The 20,464-nt window shown below is 48.3% G+C and overlaps 1 protein-coding gene across 1 annotated transcript in view; it reads right to left on the bottom strand.

Moving 5' to 3' along the window:
* The window catches only part of THNSL1 (threonine synthase like 1), a 35,947-nt gene extending 16,319 nt beyond the window's left edge, over positions 1 to 19,628 (bottom strand). The window contains exon 1 of the mRNA XM_089693781.1: positions 19,563 to 19,628. The gene's annotated coding sequence lies outside the window, so the exon portion shown is untranslated. The remainder of the gene's footprint in view (positions 1 to 19,562) is intronic.
* Positions 19,629 to 20,464: the final 836 nt, after the last annotated feature.

The raw sequence follows: 20,464 nt of genomic DNA, 5'->3' as shown, positions 1-20,464 counted from the left end.
GGCAGAACGGAATTCCACAGCATCGCCTGATCTGCGACGTTGCAACAAGGTGGAATTCAACCCTACACATGTTAGACCGCCTTTACGAACAGCGAAAGGCCATCACCGATTTCCTGATGTTACAAGCGGATAAAGGTACTCCCCTGTGTAACTTCGATGTCAGCCATTGGCAGCTCATGCGTGACACCTGCCGCTTACTCAGGCCCTTTGAGGAGGCCACGCTATTCGTGAGTCGGCAGGACTATGGGATGAACGACGTCATTCCTCTGTTGCACGTCCTGGAACAAATGCTGTTAACAATGGCTGGTCAGGGTGCGGTAGACGTGGCGCACAGATCTCAACGCCACATGACCCCTGTGGGGGCAGGACAGGAAGAAGAGGAGGAGGTAGAGGAGGACATTTGTGCTCAGGAATTATTGAGTGAAATGGGTGGTTTTTCCACTCAGCGGACAGGAGTGGAGGAGCAGGAGCATCTGGTAGAGGAGGAGGAGGAGGAGACAGAGGACCCAGACGCACCGTGGCAGTATGCTGTGGAGATGGAGGCAGGGAGTCCCTCGCATTCCTTGGCACAAATGGCCCATAGCATGCTCGGTTGCTTGCGTAGCGACAGCCGAATAGTAACCATCAGACAGAGGGATGACTTTTGGCTGTCCACCTTGTTGGACCCTCGCTACCGTTCAAAAATGGTGGCCTTTTTCACACCTGCTGAGAGGGAGGCCAAAATAACGTACTATAAAAACCACCTATGTAGTCAGTTGGTCTCTGCCTTTCTGCGCCAACGTCCATCCTCAGACACTGTGGGCCCTGTGCGCTCGCGTTCCGCTGCCATGGCAGCAGGGGAGGGGTGGGGTGGTAGGAGCAGTGGCAGCTCCACCAGCAGCGGCTGCCTCAGTCTGCAGTCGATGATGAGTAGCTTTCTTCACCAGCGCAGTGAGGAAACTACTAACCAGCCGCAGCAGCAGCAGCATCAGGTGGACCTGGAGCAGGACCGCAAACAACAGGCTTGGGCCTACTTGGACAGCACCCTGCCAACCGAGGTAGACAATCCCCTTGACTACTGGGCAACGAAACTTGACCTTTGGCCCCAACTAGCTGAATTTGCCCTTGAAAGGCTATCATGCCCGGCCAGTAGCGTGGCATCGGAGCGCGTGTTTAGTGCGGCAGGAGGTATTGTAACTCCGCAAAGGACACGACTGTCCACCCAAAGTGTAGAGAGACTCACGTTTGTGAAAATGAATCAGGCGTGGATTAGTCTGGATTTCAAACCACCAGTTCCTGACACAACTGACTAAATCCGCCAAGAATCATGCCCCAAACATGTGCCACTTTCAGGTCTCCTCACACTGCTGGTGTGTTCCATTTTTTGTCATAGGGTGCTGGCAGATTACGGGCCTCCCATTGCTGCTGCCAGGCCCGTAATCTGCCGTGGGCCCCTGTACCGCCTCCTCATGCTGCTGCCAGGTCCAGAGTCTCTCATGGGTCCCTGTACGGCCTCCCATTGCTGCTGTCTCCATCGCCACACTCTGCCATGTGCCACTTTCAGGTCTCCTCACACTGCTGGTGGGTTCCATTTTGTCATAGAGTGCTGGCAGATTACGGGCCTCCCATTGCTGCTGCCAGGCCCGTAATATGCCATGGGCCCCTGTACGGCCTCCTCATGCTGCTGCCAGGTCCAGAGTCTCTCATGGGTCCCTGTACGACCTCCCATTGCTGCTGTCTCCATCGCCACACTCTGCCATGTGCCACTTTCAGGTCTCCTCACACACTGCTGGTGTGTTCCATTTTTTGTCATAGGGTGCTGGCAGATTACGGGCCTCCCATTGCTGCTGCCAGGCCCCTAATCTGCCGTGGGCCCCTGTACCGCCTCCTCATGCTGCTGCCAGGTCCAGAGTCTCTCATGGGTCCCTGTACGGCCTCCCATTGCTGCTGTTTCCATCGCCACACTCTGCCATGTGCCACTTTCAGGTCTCCTCACACACTGCTGGTGTGTTCCATTTTTTGTCATAGGGTGCTGGCAGATTACGGGCCTCCCATAGCTGCTGCCAGGCCCCTAATCTGCCATGGGCCCCTGTACCGCCTCCTCATGCTGCTGCCAGGTCCACAGTGTGTCATGCCATGTGCCACTTTCAGGTCTCCTCACACTGCTGGTGTGTTCCATTTTGTCATAGAGTGCTGGCAGATTACGGGCCTCCCATTGCTGCTGCCAGGCCCCTAATCTGCCATGGGCCCCCGTACCGCCTCTTCATGCTGCTGCCAGGTCCAGAGTGTCTCATGGGTCCCTGTACGGCCTCCCATTGCTGCTGTCTCCATCGCCACACTCTGCCATGTGCCACTTTCAGGTCTCCTCACACTGCTGGTGTGTTCCATTTTTTGTCATAGGGTGCTGGCAGATTACGGGCCTCCCATTGCTGCTGCCAGGCCCCTAATCTGCCATGGGCCCCTGTACCGCCTCCTCATGCTGCTGCCAGGTCCACAGTGTGTCATGCCATGTGCCACTTTCAGGTCTCCTCACACTGCTGGTGTGTTCCATTTTTTGTCATAGGGTGCTGGCAGATTACGGGCCTCCCATTGCTGCTGCCAGGCCCCTAATCTGCCATGGGCCCCTGTACCGCCTCCTCATGCTGCTGCCAGGTCCACAGTGTCTCATGGGTCCCTGTACGGCCTCCCATTGCTGCTGTCTCCATCGCCACACTCTGCCATGTGCCACTTTCAGGTCTCCTCACACACTGCTGGTGTGTTCCATTTTTTGTCATAGGGTGCTGGCAGATTACGGGCCTCCCATAGCTGCTGCCAGGCCCCTAATCTGCCATGGGCCCCTGTACCGCCTCCTCATGCTGCTGCCAGGTCCACAGTGTGTCATGCCATGTGCCCCTTTCAGGTCTCCTCACACTGCTGGTGTGTTCCATTTTGTCATAGAGTGCTGGCAGATTACGGGCCTCCCATTGCTGCTGCCAGGCCCGTAATCTGCCATGGGCCCCCGTACCGCCTCCTCATGCTGCTGCCAGGTCCAGAGTCTCTCAAGGGTCCCTGTACGGCCTCCCATTGCTGCTGTCTCCATCGCCACACTCTGCCATGTGCCACTTTCAGGTCTCCTCACACTGCTGGTGTGTTCCATTTTTTGTCATAGGGTGCTGGCAGATTACGGGCCTCCCATTGCTGCTGCCAGGCCCCTAATCTGCCATGGGCCCCTGTACCGCCTCCTCCTCCCCATTGCTGCTGCCAGGAGTAGAGCACCAGCTCCACTGCAGCCTACCACCACGGCCAGTAGTGGTGCCGGTGTGCACAGAGGAAGTAGCAGTCAGCCAGTGAGGAGTAGCGGGGGCAAAGTTTCCTACTCGGCGGTGTGGCAATTTTTCGTCAAGCCGCCCGAGGAAGTAAAACGTAGCCGTATGTCGACTATGTGGCCAGAAAGTCAAGCGTGGCCAGGGGGCCCATGTTGGGACTACAGCGTTGCGTCAGCATATGCAGCATCGCCATTCGGTGGCCTGGGAAAACCGTGATAAAGATACGGCGGTTCTGCCTGCCCCGGCCCAGGGTTCCATTTTGTCATAGGGTGCTGGCAGATTACGGGCCTCCCATTGCTGCTGCCAGGCCTTAATCTGCCATGGGCCCCTGTACCGCCTCCTCATGCTGCTGCCAGGTCCACAGTGTCTCATGGGTCCCTGTACCGCCTCCTATTGCTGCTGTCTCCATCGCCACACTCTGCCATGTGCCACTTTCAGGTCTCCTCACACTGCTGGTGGGTTTCCATTTTGTCATAGGGTGCTGTATGGCCTCCCATTGCTGCTGCCAGGCCCGTAATCTGCCATGGGCCCCCGTACCGTCTCCTCATGCTGCTGCCAGGCCCGTAATCTGTCATGGGCCCCTGTTGTCGCTTGTTGGCATATTCCGCTCGTTCAGATGCTCCTTCTCCTGCTACTCCTCTTCACGGATTCCGTCAGCAGTCTTTCTTGGAATCCGTTTCCAAGAGACAACAGTTTGCGAGCACGTACCCGACGGTGCAGAAGCTGAACGTCCTCCTGTCCAAGTTGCTGCTGCCAGGCTCGTAATCTGTCATGCGCCCCTGTACCGCCTCCTCATGCTGCTGCCAGGTCCACAGTGTGTCATGGGCCCCCGTACCGACTCCTCATGCTGCTGCCAGGCCCGTAATCTGTCATGGGCCCCTGTACCGCCTTCTCATGCTGCTGCCAGGTCCAGAGTGTGTCATGGGTCCCTGTACGGCCTCCCATTGCTGCTGCCAGGCCCGTAATCTGCCATGGGCCCCCGTACCGCCTCCTCATGCTGCTGCCAGGTCCAGAGTGTCTCATGGGTCCCTGTACGGCCTCCCATTGCTGCTGTCTCCATCGCCACACTCTGCCATGTGCCACTTTCAGGTCTCCTCACACTGCTGGTGGGTTCCATTTTGTCATAGGGTGCTGTATGGCCTCCCATTGCTGCTGCCTCCACCGCCACACTGTGGCTCCACACTCTGGTTTTGGCCCCGTGACTGCCCAAATGAGTGAAGTGTGCGGTGATTCTAAGATCGACGGCACTCATCTGCATGTCATACTGACTGATAGTATTATTTCTCTTCCCCAGCAGACTCCAAGGGCATTTAAATTAAAGGTACAGTGTTCTGCACTAATATAAAGGCTCTCTGAAGCCTAGAAACACTCTTTTATAAGTTAAATTCGCAGCGAATATATTCGACTCGAATCAAAATTTTTTCACGAATTCGCCGAATCAGTCGAATCGAATTTTTGAATAATTCGCTCATCTCTAATGAGATCCAAAGAGCTGTCACTATCAGTGAAGCAAGCCATCATTAGGCTGCAGAAACAAAACAAACCCATCAGAGAGATAGCAAAAAACATTAGGCGTGGCCAAAACAACTGTTTGGAACATTCTTAAAAAGAAGGAATGCACCGGTGAGCTCAGCAACACCATAAGACCCAGAAGACCACGGAAAACAACTGTGGTGGATGACCGAAGAATTTTTTCCCCTGGTGAAGAAAACACCCTTCACAACAGTTGGCCAGATCAAGAACACTCTCCAGGAGGTAGGTGTATGTGTTTCAAAGTCAACAATCAAGAGAAGACTTCACCAGAGTGAATACAGAGAGTTCACCACAAGATGTAAACCATTGGGGAGCCTCAAAAACAGGAAGGCCAGATTAGAGTTTGCCAAACAACATCTAAAAAAGCCTTCACAGTTCTGGAACAACATCCTATGGACAGATGAGACCAAGATCAACTTGTACCAGAGTGATGGGAAGAGAAGAGTATGGAGAAGGAAAGGAACTGCTCATGATCCTAAGCATACCACCTCATCAGTGAAGCATGGTGGTGGTATTGTCATGGCGTGGGCATGTATGACTGCCAATGGAACTGGTTCTCTTGTATTTATTGATGATGTGACTGCTGACAAAGCAGCAGGATGAATTCTGAAGTGTTTCGGGCAATATTATCTGCTCATTTTCAGCCAGATGCTTCAGAACTCATTGGATGCCACTTCACAGTGCAGATGGACAATTATTATTATTATTATTATACAGTATTTATAAAGCGCCAATAGTTCGCTCAGCGCTGTACATTACAAAGGGAGACAGAACATGTGACAGAACAATACCAATACAATGCGTTACATGAGGGGATCGAGGGCCCTGCTCTTTCGAGCTTACAATCTAGGAGGGAGGGGATGGTGGCACAGGAGGAGATAGCTGTGGGGGATGGAGTGGTAGGAAGAGTGGAGGAAGTCGGCAAGTTAGCAGGGGCTGGGGTAGGGTTCCCTGAAGAGATGGGTTTTCAGGGTGCGCCTAAAGGAGAGGAGAGTAGGTGATAATCTGATGGGTTGGGGCAGGGAGTTCCAGAGGATGGGTGACACCCTGGAGAAGTCCTGGAGGCGGGCATGGGAGGAGGAGACCAGGGAACTAGAGAGAAGGAGGTCTTGTGAGGAGCGGAGTGTGCGTGCTGGGCGGTACTTGGATATTAGGTCAGAGATGTAGTACGGGGCAGTATGGTGGACAGCTTTGTATGTCAGCGTTACGATTTTGAATTTGATCCGTTGCGCAATCGGAAGCCAGTGGAGGGATTGGCAGAGGGGGGTGGCGGAGACGGAGCGGTTGGAAAGGTGAATGAGTCTGGCAGCCGTATTCAGGATCGACTGAAGCGGGGATAGCCAGCGGCGAGGCAGGCCAGTGAGGAGGGAGTTGCAGTAGTCGAGTCGTGATATGATGAGGGAGTGGATGAGCTGTTTAGTGGTTTCTGGGGTTAGGAACGTGCGGATTTTGGCGATGTTGCGGAGGTGGAGTCTGCACGAGTTTGTTAAAGATTGGACTTGGGGCTGGAAGGATAGGTTGGAGTCCAGAATGACACCCAGTACTCTGGCCTGCAGGGCGGGTTTGATGGTAGCGTTGTTGGATGTGACGGAGAAATCAATGGGGGGTGGTGTCCGGGCTGGGGGGAAGACAAGAAACTTGGTTTTGGAGAGGTTCAATTTAAGGAAGTGGAGCGACATCCAGTCTGATATGTCGCTCAGTAGGTGTGTGATTCGGGCTGAGACCAAGGGGGTGAGGTGGGGGGCTGAGAGATAGATTTGTGTGTCGTCGGCATAGAGGTGGTAGTTGAAGCCGTGAGAGTGTATGAGTTGGCCAAGGGAGGAGGTATAGATGGAGAAGAGAAGGGGTCCGAGGACAGAGCCTTGAGGGACCCCAACAGAGAGGGGGAGTGAGGGGGAGGTGGTAGCATTATAGGTAACGCTGAAGGAGCGTTGTGACAGGTAGGATGAGAGCCAGGAGAGAGCAGAATCTCTGAGGCCGAGGGAGTGTAGTTTTTTGAGGAGGAGGGGGTGGTCGACTGTGTCGAAGGCCGCAGAGAGGTCAAGGAGTAGGAGCACTGAATAATGGCCATTAGCTTTGGCGGTTAGCAGGTCGTTGGAGAGTTTGAGTAAGGCAGTTTCGGTGGAGTGTAGGGGACGGAAGCCGGACTGTAGGGGATCGAGGAGGTTGTTGTCGTTGAGGTGAGAGCATAGGCGGGTGTAGACTAGGCGCTCGAGGAGTTTAGATGTAAATGGGAGCAGGGAGATGGGTCTGAGGTTGTTCGGGTCATTGGGGTCCAGGGAGGGCTTTTTAAGTATGGGGGTGATGTGTGCATGTTTCAGAGGGGAGGGGAAAGTGCCTGAGGAGAGGGAGAGATTGAAGATGTGGGTGAGGGAGCGTAGGATGGAGGAGGAGGAAGGTCGTAGGAGTTGTGAGGGGATAGGGTCGAGGGGGCAGGTGGTGAGGCGGGCATCAGAGAGGATCTTGGAGACTTCCTCGATGGTAGTAAGGTCAAAGGTGTTGAGTGTTGGGGGAGCTTCAGTATGAGGGATGTAGGGTGGAGTGGAAGAGGAGGTCAGAGCAGTGGTGGGGCCGTGGGAGAGGGGTGATGAGGGGGTAACTGAGTGAGGGTGAAGGGGGTTGGAGAGAGTTTGAGCAGCGATGAAGTCCCTGCGGGTTATGTCGAGGGGGAGGGGGGATAAGGGGGTAGCTGTGTGAGAGGGGACGGTTTGAGAGGGTGTGTGAGTTGCGGCAATGTCCTTGCGAATTGTGTCAATTTTGTTTTTGAAGTGATTGGCAATCTCAAGGGCAGTGAGTGAGGTGCTGGGTGGAGGTGGGGGTGGAGAGAGTAGAGAGTTGAAGGCAGAGAAGAGTCGGCGAGGATTGGAGGAGAGGGCCTTGATGAGGGTCAAGAAGTAGGCCTGTTTGGCAGCATGGAGGGAGGAGGTGTAGGTGCGGAAGGCAGATTTATAGCGGGTGAAGGCTTGTTGGGATTTGGTTTTGCGCCATAGTCGCTCCAGGGCACGACCTTGTTGTTTGAGGGTTTTGGTGTGATCAGTCTGCCAGGGCTGGAGCGGTCGGGGTCTGATGTTGCGTGTGGTTAAAGGCGCTAGTGAGTCAAGGTCTGTTGAGAGCGCATTGTTGTAGGCGGTCAAAGCCAAGTCGGGGCAGGATAGGGGGAGGATGTGGTCGTGGAGTTGATCAGCTGCAGAGTGGAGGGAGGCAGGGTTAAGGTTGCGGAGGTTCCGGCTGGTAGTAGTGTGACATTTGGAGGGGTAGGCGTTGGAGGACGAGGAGATAGAGAAGGTGATCAGGTTGTGGTCAGAGAGAGGGAAGGGGGTGTTAGTGAGGTTGTGGGGAGCGCAGCGGTTGGAGAAGACAAGGTCCAGGATATTTCCGTCGGAGTGGGTGGTGGATTGTATGCACTGTGCAAGTGCAAAGGAGGAGGTTAGGTGGAGGAGACGGGCTGTGTCCGGGTTGTCGAGGTTGACAGGGATGTTGAAATCCCCAAGAATTATGGTGGGTAGCTCAGAGGAGAGGAAGAAGGGTAGCCAGGAGGAGAAGTCATCCAGGAAGCGGGGTATGGATCCAGGAGGCCGGTATATCACAGCAATCTTCAGGGGGGTTGGGGAGAATAGTCGGAGGCAGTGGGCCTCGAAGGAGGAGAAGGATAGGGAGGGGGGGTTTGAGAGGACTCGGAAGGTGCTCTGCGGTGACAGGAGCAGACCAACCCCACCACCTTTACGACCGTTAGGCCTGGGTGAGTGGGTCCAGGTGAGACCTCCATAGGAGAGTGCAGCAGGGGAGGTAGAATCAGTGGGCTGGATCCAGGTTTCTGTGATCGCCAGGAGGTTGAGGGAGCGGGAAACAAAGAGGTCGTGGATGGCGGTAAGCTTGTTGCACACCGAACGGGCGTTCAGGAGTGCACATGAAAAGGGGGGGGAGATTTTAGGGAGCAGGGGAACAGATACTAAGTTGTGGGGGTTGCAGTAGGACGTGGAGGTGGGAGGGTGTTGAGCGGGTGAGGGAGGTGGAGGGCCAGGATTCGGGGAGATGTCCCCCGTGGCTAGGAGGAGGAGAAGGGTGAGAAAGGTGGCATGGGAGCGGGATGTGCAGGAGCGTGAGAAACTCCTAGTGGAGGTGTTGGGGTCAGTGGGAGAGCAGAGTAATAGGAGGAGGTGGTGGGTGCCATAGAGGGGTGAGGGAAGCAGTGAGGACACGATATACAAATGTTTGGGAGGGGCAGAGGGATATAGTGAATGGATTTTGGGAATGGAGGAGAGGAAAATGAGAAGGAGGAGTGGAAGAGACATTTTGGGGAGGTGAAGAGAGCAATAGTAGGGAGATGATAGCAGTGAGGGGGAGATGTACAGGTTGTGGGGTGGAGCAGAGGGGTAAAGAAATTAGATTTGGGAACAGAGGGTAGTAATATGATAAGGAGAAGAGGGGCGTATTATATAAAGGTACACGGAGTGGGTCTCAGGCATGTAAGAGGTTTCCCAGGGTGTTTGCTTGCAGTCTTTCAGCATGCAGTAGAGCTTCTTGCTGTTGTGTCTTCCTGCTGCTTAAGTTCAACTGCTGCGTTTAACTGCTTCTTCTATGCACTCGTTCTAAGCCGCACTCAATCTGAAGCAGCACCCCCATCAGAGATCTCCCCCATGAGCTGATCTAAATTTATAGGGAGATGCTCAAATGAGCATTCAACTCCACCCCAATTAGAAGCTGATAAAGATCACATGAGTAGTGGGGGGATGATTCTCTCAGGAAACAGACACCAATCGTAAAAACGGGTGCAGCTGGAGGTGAGAGCTGGTCAACATATACACAAATATAAATACACCATTTGTTCTGAATATAGCAGGAGTCAATGCGTTTTGGAGTTAAGAGTGGAGGTAGGAGAAAGGTGCATTTACCCAGGAGGAAGGCAGCAGGAGTCAATGCGTTTTGGAGTTAAGAGTGGAGGTAGGAGAAAGGTGCATTTACCCAAAGCATACTGCAAAAGCAACCAAAGCGTTTTTTAAGGGAAAGAAGTGGAATGTTATGCAATGGCCAAGTCAATCACCTGACCTGAATCCGATTGAGCATGCATTTCACTTGCTGAAGACAAAACTGAAGGGAAAATGCCCCAAGAACAAGCAGGAACTGAAGACAGGTGCAGTAGAGGCCTGGCAGAGCAGCACCAGGGATGAAACCCAGCGTCTGGTGATGTCTATGCGTTCCAGACTTCAGGCTGTAATTGACTGCAAAGGATTTGCAACCAAGTATTAAAAAGTGAAAGTTTGATTTATGATTATTCTGTCCCATTACTTTTGGTCCCTTAACAAGTGGGAGGCACATATGCAAACTGTTGTAATTCCTACACCGTTCATCTGATTTGGATGTAAATACCCTCAAATTAAAGCTGACAGTCTGCAGTTAAAGCACATCTTGTTCGTTTCATTTCAAATCCATTGTGGTGGTGTATAGAGCCAAAAATGTTAGAATTGTGTCGATGTCCCAATATTTATGGACCTGACTGTATATTCAATGGAAGAAATAAAGAAATAAATGTAAAATAAAACTAGCCTAAATTAACGGTTTTAAATGTTGGTATGCTTAATAATTACGTAGGATAGTATATAACCAATAAAAAAATAACCTTTGATCTGCAAATTTTAAATGTGTTTTCGTCACATCTTCAAAAAATAAAAGTAAAAAAGGGCAAGCTTTTTCCAGACAATGACAAACTTCAATGAGCAGGGCCCTCTGATTCCTCTAGTATTGAATTGTATTGTAACTGTACTGCCTGCTTGTTGGTGCTATATAAATAATAATATTAATGACAAATCTAGATGTTAAGGGCAGCCCTATTGCTATGCTTTTAGCCATTTTAGGCTAAAGGAGGCTACAATGTCTTTCAAAACTCCTATCTGGTTTTATAAAGTTTCTTTCCTTCAAATGTAAAGTTTGGCAGCCACCAGCATGAGTAATTATATACCTTTCGATGAACAGTGACTGAAAGGTTGAGTGGTTTCCAGACAGTAATTAGCAATACTACAAGGTCATAGCTACTTGAAGAAATGCCAAGTGTGTCCTAAACTAACAAACGGCAAAGTCAGAAACTGTTTTCAATTGATTCTAACAGTCTCTTCCTCCCAGTGGAATAAAGTTTGGAAAATGCCGAGAGTCATTATCTGTTACTGCAATTTTGTTCATTAATGCTACTTAAAGTTATTTTGTGCTGAACTTGGACTTCCCAATCGACAAAGTAGACCTTTAAAGCATTATCATCTTGAAGGCCTTCGGATTAGGTGCTGTTGCTTTGGTTCATTTTAGACGTTAAGTTAAATTTTAGGTTATGAGGATTTTTTAAAAATATGTCAGTGCAATACCGACAAAAGTGTAGCTCTGCAATACATGCACATTTTGGCCATTGTTTAAAGCAGTATTATACCCAAAACGTTTATTTTATTGCAACCCACTAATTCTTAGATGTGATGGCTGCATTCGTGTTCTTTTTTATGCTCACTTTCTTCTATTTTCATCTGCTGACCTGGTCAGCAAGTCTGTTGTTTTTCAAAAGAGCAAGCTCTTGCAGATGTATCAGTTACAGAGATGAGACAAACCATTTGCCACTGGCAAGGGTACTTACAATGATCAGCTTTTATGTAAAACCTTTAACCCAAAAGGAAAAAAAAAAAAACAGTTGCTGTAATGGATTATATGTATTAGCTGCAGTTTGGCTTCAATTTGTTTTCTAAATTTTAGATTGTTAACTCTTAGATTGTAAGCGCCAAGGAGCAGGGCCCTCCTATCCCTTTTGTATTGAACTGTATTGTTGCTGTATTGTCTCCCGTTATATTGTAAAGTGCTGAGCAAACTGTTGGCGCTATATAAATCCTGTATTATAATAATAATTTTGTATCTAAATCTGCTAGTCCATCTAACGCTCTCCTCCCTCCAGACTAAAAATGTCCAAAAGGAGTTATTTGTTCTTCTTCATCCAGAGTGGGGGCACTCTAATATAAGAGCTGTTATTGGCCAGATCACCAGGTGAAAAGAGGTAGAAAAAAGCCAAAAAAAAAAAAAAGAAAACTAATGCAGCCACCACATCTAATGATTGGTAAGCTGCAACATATTACACTTTTGGTTTTGGGTTTCATACCCCTTAGGTTATGGGGTTATATTTTTATGAAAATGTCAGCGCAATACTGACAAAAATATCAAAGTGTACCTCTGCAATACATGCACATTTTTCACTTCTTTAATCATTCAAAATCACAGCAAGTACAGATATGCCAGTAAATCTGCCAAAAATCTAGTGAGCTCCCATCTTTTTGTTTGGGCTGGCAACACAATGTCTCTGCTGCACCAAAATCCCAAGCAGTGTTTTCTGTCCTGCCTGTTGTTCTACAGAACCCTAAAGATTTATTTCCCAGAAAAACAATGCTGCTGCATTGACTGCCAAGAGCCTGCCCATACGCTGTGTGTAGGGTAAGGGCTTTTGGTAGATGTATTTCTGGTGGCATGCCAATAGTAGCTGAGCTCCCAACAGCTACCCTTGAAAGAATTTTACAAGCCTAGTGTAAAACCAGAGAATAATAAAAAGCTGTTTCTTACTACAGGAATAAGGAAAAAGGGGGGGAAAAAATTATGCTGGGACATGCTCTAGAGGGGGAGAGGGAGGTTTAGTGGTAAATTTTGGTAATGCCTGGACATACATTTTAAAGTCCAGCTGTCAGGTTTCATTTGGTTTTTGTGTCTGTAATTGGGAGACTTTCCCTCACTTACTATCTGAGGGATGAAAGACAGAACAGGAAATGGGAGAACATATCCCCAAGGAGTATTGAAACTAAAAATGATATACAACGTACTGACCGGTTGGTAATTTTCCATTGCTTAAGCATGGCAGCACACTCCCGTGCAAGCTCCTGACCCACCTCCTTAACCCACTCGAATCAACTACTGTATAACTTTTAGTCCCTGCAGGCAGCAGCATTCTAGTGACAATACTGGTTGAGAACAAAGATGGAAACTCATATGCCAAGAAAGGAAAATAACCAACAATCATGGCAGCGTAACAGAGTAGTTAGCCCTTTGAAGTTAGCCGAACCCCCCCGAACCACTTAGCTCTCTGCCCCTTCATTGTCACTTTCAGTCAGTCTTATAAGGAAGCAAGGGGAGGAGGACAGATAGTTCCAGAACCATCCAATACATTGGAAAAAAGTGGAGTCTTCTACGTTGGGCCTTTACAGGAAAGGACAATGCAGCAGCAGGTCACCCTGCCATTGGAGGGTCAAGGGCTCGCAGCATTGCTCCCTACCAGGAGGTAGTATACCTCATTATGAGGAATGCAGGACAATGTCAGACCAATAGTGTGGGTGTAGGTCTCTCTCTCCAACTTATCATTAAATGCCAAAAACACATTTGCAACTTGCTTATGCCTTCATCCATCTGTATGACCAATATAGTATCAAAAATACCTTTCTATAGTACAATTGGAACCCCAGTCGTGGAGAAGCCTACTTTGTAGTGGTGCACCGAAATGAAAATTCTGGACTGAAAACGAAAATTCAGGATGCACTTGGCCAAAAACCGAAACTGAAATGGACAATTTAAATTAAACAAAAAACCTTGTTATATATACGTATTCAGTATTGTAGAATAACTTTTTATTGAATGTATGTATGTACTGTATATGCTGCACAATTAAAGGATAAGTTCACCTTTTGCCAAAAAATAATAAATGTATTTTTTTCTGCAGGTAAAAAAAATGTGCATTGATTATTTTTTGTTGCAGGAGCCTGGAAAGCATTGCACCAGCGATCAGCAGATCACTGGTGCCAGGCAGGACTCCTGCAGACCTGTCAGTTTATCTGCTTGCCTGTACATCCCATATGAGCAAGCCGATACACTCTGACAGGAAGAATCAATGAACTACCACAGTACTCACAGCATCATGGTAGTTCATTGTGAACTACAAGCCGATAGCTGCTAAGGCTGTTGGAACTTGTAGTTTTCTCATTTGATGGCTAGCAAGAGGAGAAGATCCCCCGCTAGCTGTCAAGCGAGCGAGGGCCGGTCCTTTCATAACATGTTACCCCCTGAATATGGGTGTAACATGTAACCTTTTATGAAAGGTGAACTTATCTTTTAAAGAAAAAAAATCATTGGCATTATCAGCACCTTTTTTTTTTTCTATCAGCAAAACACAACTATTTTCGGGTGATAATTTTTGGAGGCTGACATATCGGTGCATAACTACTACTTTGTACTACGCTAATGGCAGATTACTCAAAGTCACAGACTTGTGTCTGGGGACAGAACGGGACACGATTTGCAGGTTAACCACTTCAAGTCCGGACATTTTCAACCCCTTCCAGTCCAGGCCAATTTTCAGCTTTCAGTGCCATCACACTTTGACTGACAATTGTGCGGTCATGCAACACTGTACCCATATGAATTTTTTAGCTTTTTTTTTTTTGAGACAGATAAAACTTTATTTTGGTGGTATTTTTTCACCACTGGGATGTTAATTTTTTTGCTATATAAATGAAAAAGTCCAAACATTTTGAAAAAAAAGTATTTTTCTTATAAAATTTTGCAAATAAACCTTTCTTCATAAATCTTGGCCAAAATTTATTCATCTATCTTTTTATTAAAAAAAAACACCCAAAATTAGTTTATAACTAAAAATTATAATTTTTCAAAAAATGTTTTTACATTTTTATTTTATTTTATATTATTATTTATGGGTTTTTTTAACATACTGTCACCCTAGCAGTACAGTGTCACCATAGTGACACTGTACTACTTGTGAGGGGCGATGAAGATTTTTTTTTTCTTTTTTTACACCGATTGCTTTTACACCCATAAAGGCTGTAGAAGCAATCATTTCTTCTCTGGCTGCATTACTGCAGCCATTGAGAAATACTGTGAGAGCTGTGATTGGTCACAGCTTGTCACATGGTACAAGGCTGTTGTGAATAGCCTTGTACCATGTGACCTCTGTGATCATTCACAGATTTCACAAGTAGTAAGCAATGATGTCAGGAAGTGACATCTTGTTTACTACTGTTCATGTGATTACTGATTGGCCAATCAGTGATCACATGAATTGGGACCACACAGAGGTCCTGTACAGCGATCTGTGTTCTGCTGTGTCCTCCAGACACAGCAGGCACCGATCGCTGTGCCGCACGCTCCCAGGGAACGCGCACAGGCAGTGAATGCAGGGGGACATTTAGAAACGGCCACCAGCATCGGCAGTGCTCCCGTCTGGCCTTTTATTGACATTGGCTGGACAGTTGGAGGTTAAAGCAAGCTTAGGAATGATGGTCAGGAGTCTCAAGCAGGCCAAGTCTGACCTCTCCCAGGACTTCCTAGGGGTGAAGTAAATGTGTTTCCACCCCATTAGATACAGCATCCTTAGAAAAGTCCATGCTATGGAACTGTGGAGAGCAATATAAACAAGGTAGGGTGATACAAAAAAACAAAGTTACACTTACCAGTAACACTTTTTCCAGGAGTCTTTCAGGACAGCCACCTCTGAGAGACCTGAGAGACCCAGGTAACACCACCTTAGCCTCAAATTACAAGCACACTTCAAACGCCAGCTCCTCAGTCCTTCAAGAGTAACTCCAGCCAGCTGAGGAGACACAAGGACACATCCTACCACATAAATAATAGTACAACGGTTCCTGTGTCAGGAACAAAAAGTAAAAGCCTCCCAGGGTGGGTAAACAGTACTATCCTGAAAGACTCCTGGAAAATACTTTATTGGCAAGTGTAACTCTGGTTTTCCCAAAGAATCTTTCGGAACAGCCACCTCGGAGAGGAACAGCAAGCACTTACCTATGGGGTGGGACTACAGCCTGTAGGACCTTGTGTCCAAAGGCCTGATCCCTTGCTCACAATAGGTCCAACCTGTAGTGCTTGACAAAGGTGGTAAAGCTTGACCACGTTGCCTCTCTACAAAACTGCTCCTGCGTAGCGCCAACCTTTACTACCTGAGATGTAGCCATCCACCAGAGGAAACACCAGAAATTAGTAGCCGGCGGGGAAAGCGCGGTGACACAGGAACTATTGTAGAATTATTTATGTAGTAAGATGTGTTCTTGTGCCTCCCCAGATGGCTGGAGTCTTGAAGGACTGAGAAGCCGGCGGGGGAAGTGTGCTTTTAATTTGGGGCTAAGGTTGTGTTTCCTATGAAGCGAGGAGCCAAGATGAAGCGAGGAGCCAAGGTCTCTCAGAGGTGGCTGTCCTGAAAGATGCTTTGGGAAAAAGTCAATCTATTTTTCTCCTTGCTGAAAGATTAAAGATGGCTCTTTGAAACTGGACAGTCATCCACGATGCTGGTTCCAATCAATAATGCGAAGAAAGGTGCTAGAAGTCGTTCAGGTTGCCGACTTGCAGCCTAATGAAATCTGCCTGGATTGAGAGGAAGGAACTACGAGCTCTTGTGACAGAAGCAAAATGATCGGAAGCTCCTCACTAGGATTCAAAGCAGCTGGAACCACTCCCATTGGGTTATCACCAGAAAGGATCCGATCCTGCACAACAGCCTGAAGATCATGGGAATGTAGGAAGTTCCACAGGCATGAGAGAGCATCCATTCTCTCTGTTGAAGAGCTTTATCCTCTGGCTAGAAAGCACTTGCTCTTGGCAACGGTCAAAGATGCCATCAGATCCATTTTGGAATGTCCCCACTGTTTTCAAATCTGCAGGAATATTTCCTAATTTAGTGATCACTCACGATTGTTTAATTTCTACAAAATCTGTGTCTGTTGAAAAATTTTCAAGGTCCAGCATGTGAGTAGATGTTAGATCCAAAAGGTTCTTCTGCATCCACAACATTATAGGCATCATTGCCACTAACATTGAAGAGCTACTAGTGCTGTCCTGGCCAATATGAATGTCTTGTATAATTGAAGACATAAAACGTTTGCCCTGATGTTTGGGACCACACTCTCCTCTCATTGGCTCACTGGCTGTGATTGACAGTAGCAGGAGTCAATGGAACTGATTCAGGCTCAGGTAAGTATTTGGGGTGGCTGCTGCACACTGAAGGTTTTTCACCTGCATGCATAATGCATGCGTTTGCGGCTGTCGGCTTGTAGTTTTCAATGAACTACCACAGCGCTCCACAGCCTTCCTGTCAGCAGGGGCGGACTGACCATTTGGAAACTCGGCACTGCCCGAGGGCCGGGGGTCAGTAGGAGGCCCCATGAGATGCCCCTGGTACCTTTTTCATAGGCTTTTTTGAGTTTGGGCAAGGACACTGGGGCCCCATGATCCCCTATTGCCCGGGGGCCCCATGAGTTGTCAGTCCGCCCCTGCCTGTCAGTAAATATCTGACTGCCCGTACAGGATGTACAAGCAAGCAGAGACACTTGGAGACCTGCATGGCACCAGCAATCTACTGATCACTGGCGCAATGCTTTAGAGGCTCCACTAACAAAAATGATAAATGCTTATTTTTTATCTCCAAAAAAAAATGTGCATTTATTATTTTTTGTTAAAAGGTGAACTTATCCTTGAGTCCTCATGCACACGGGATGTTTTGATAACGCTGTTAGTTGTGTAAAGTCATTAAAAACGTGAGCTTTTCAGGGTTTTTTTTTAGTATTTTTGCATTAGCATTTAGCGACCTTTTCCTGCGTTTGCGATTTTTAGCATTTTTTAGCGTTTTTTTACTGAAAAAAATTTTTTGTGGTTAAAAAAAGGTCCAAAAATGGCAGATTGCGACGTTTTAACGGATTTTGTTGCGTTTGTCAGTGTTTGAGCCTTTTTCCAGCTACAAAACTCCTCTAGAAACCCACTAGTCCTGGGGGTTTTTTCCAGCCAAAAAACATTGGTTACGGTCTATGTGTGCATGGACACATAGGATAACATGCTGGGGGGTTTACTAGCTGTAGAAAAAAATGTCAAAAACAGCAGCTGTAAAAAAGTCAAGTGTGCATGAGGACTTGCGTACTTGCGAAAAAAATGCGTATTAAAATCCATGAAAATGCAGGTTAAAAAATGCACGACAATCGCATGCATTTTGTAAACTTGATTGTGTGTGAAAGGACTAGTGCAAGCCAAATACCTGCCAGTGTTTGTTTTCCGTTTTCTGAACGTGCATACGTATCTCGCTGCAGGAACAGATCTGTGTATATATTAGGCCCGGCTCATTGTAGTCTGCACAGCGTTTTACCATGCACACTAGTATTAATGTTGGCTCCAGCATGGAGCTGATACACATTTTAGGGCACTGCACTGTTTTTTTTTTGTTTTTTTATTTCTTTTCCAACTTTTTTTTAAAGTGTCTCCTAGTGACATTTCATTCAGATCACTGCACAGCAGCTCGTGCGTTGCACGACCGTGCAATGACATACTGCATTGTTTTGCACTGAAATGCTTTACACATTACACCATCAGTGTCGGCTCTGGGATGGAGGTGTGCAATGCACATTTTAGCGCATTGCGCTGTTTTTTTTTCCCAATTGTATTTAAAGTGTCTGATAGTGACATTTCATTCAGGTCACTACACAGCAGCTCAGTGTGTTACTGCCATGCGATGACATGCTGCATTTTTCTGCACTGCAACACACCAAACAGTACACCAGCATTGTGGGGACAGGGATGCGACGGCTGCGTAGAAAACAATTACATTCTTTGTGTCCTAGTGATGACTTGGGTTTATACAGTATGGAAAAAAAACGCAGACCACTGCATATAGGGCATGTGTACATTTTTGGTTAGTCGAGGGGAGGTATTAATTATGCGCAATAGAGCAGCTTTTTGTTAGTACCCCCCCCCCCCCTTGCCATAGTTGAGATGCTTCGCTCTGCGCCCACGGCAAAAATTATCTGACATGAACTCAGCGAGCAGCAAGCCTGGGAAACGCAGACTCAATGCAGCAAATGAGGAATCGCTGGAAATGCTCCACAACGGTGCAGTTGCAGTGCACTTGTACGGCAATTATGGGGTTAAAACAGGTGGTGAGGAGACATCACCACCTGTCAATCAGCTCTGAAAAGCAATCCAAATTCAGATAGCTTTTCAGAGGAGCAGCGCTTTAGAAGCAATTGTTAACAGCACCCCCCGTGTGTCTTCTAACATGCCAAACTGTATCGTGCAGCAGTACCATGCAGGTTGGTGTGGCGCATTTTTTGGAGAAGCGTCAGGGACTTCTCTTACACATTTCTCTCGCCTAGGGCTGTCCTACACGCAGCGTGCTCTCAGCTGCACCTAACCCTTACAGTGTATGTACACCAGGGGCGGACTGACCATTCGAGCACTCAGGCACTGCCCGAGGGCCCAGGGTCAGTAGGGGGCCCCATGAAATGCCCCTAGTACTTTTTTTATAGGCTTTTTTGAGTGTGGGCAAGGACACCAGGGCCTCATGATCCCCTATTGCCCGGGGGCCCCATGAGTTGTCAGTCCGCCCCTGATGTACACCCAATTGCAACAGCTAAGCAGCACAGTATCCCTGGAAGCTGTTTTAGGGGCTCATTCACACGGTCGCAAAGAACTGTACCACGTGATAACAAATGGATCCCTGCGCTGGGGATTGGCAGGTGTCTTCATACAGCCGGCTATACAAATCAATGACAGGCTGCAGCTGTACTCTGGGAACTGCACATCCGCGCGCTTGCTTGCATACAGGGATGATGTGCGCAACAAAACGCAGGCAGTTTGCGTCCATACGTTGATAAATCCTCTGCGGTGATTGCACTTTGCAGTAACATGACATCATATAGAGCATATACTGGGGTATAATGGCAGCTGCGTGCGCCTTACCTGCAGACACCAGGCTCTTTACATGTGCAATGATAGCAACAGAGCAAGCAAGGGCGCTCTCCTCCCCCTCCTCCTCCCAGACACAACACACTTCCCAGAATGCTTCACTTTCCTTCTGTTAAAAGGGCAACCTCATAAAAGGGCAATATAAAGAAAGCATGTCAGGCCACGCCATGCCATGCTGCCTAATGGTGGGGGTGTAGCCTAGGATCACACATGTGCATGTGGGGAACATTCTGTTTGTATTGCGATTTCAGCGCGCATTTCTATGGGAATGCCATTGCGGGTACAACTTCAGTGGAGGTGCGGTTTTGGCCCCTCTATCTCTCATTTCCATGTCAACGCACAACATAGCCTGCGAATGGAAAACAGACCGCTTCACACTCGCATACGACCCTTTTTTGACACGCACACAAAACGCAGTGCGTTTGCTTCGTATATATATGATGGGGACCCTGATGTTAGGGGGGGATTCTGATTGGGACCCTGATATATGGGCAGACCCTAATGTAAGAAGACTCTGATGTAAGGGGGCTCTGATGGGGACCCTAATGTAAAGGGTCTCTGATGGGGACTCTGATGTAACGGGGCTCTGATGGGGACTCTGATTTAAGGGGGTACTCTGATGGGGATCCAGATGTAAGGGGGAAAGAAATGAAGCAATCCCAATGCACACGTGTGCGTCACAAAATGGCTGTATGTGTAGTTGGGTGCTGCAGCGTCCATTGGGTCTCACAGGACCCCTTCATCTGGCATGTGACAATTGTGAACAAACAGAGAAACTATTTAAAGAGCCATTCACCAATCAGTGCACAGTAAATAGGGACAGGGGGACTTTCATGAGGACTTTGATGGGGACTCTGATGTAAGGGAGGACACTGATAGGGACACAGATGTAAGGG

Source organism: Staurois parvus, unplaced genomic scaffold, assembly GCF_062004578.1.
Source record: "Staurois parvus isolate SC_StPar_1 unplaced genomic scaffold, SC_StPar_1.0 ptg000636l, whole genome shotgun sequence".
Taxonomy (NCBI): Eukaryota; Metazoa; Chordata; class Amphibia; order Anura; family Ranidae; genus Staurois; species Staurois parvus.
Note: the sequence above shows the minus strand (reverse complement) of the source record. Positions and strands in the feature narration are given on the sequence as shown.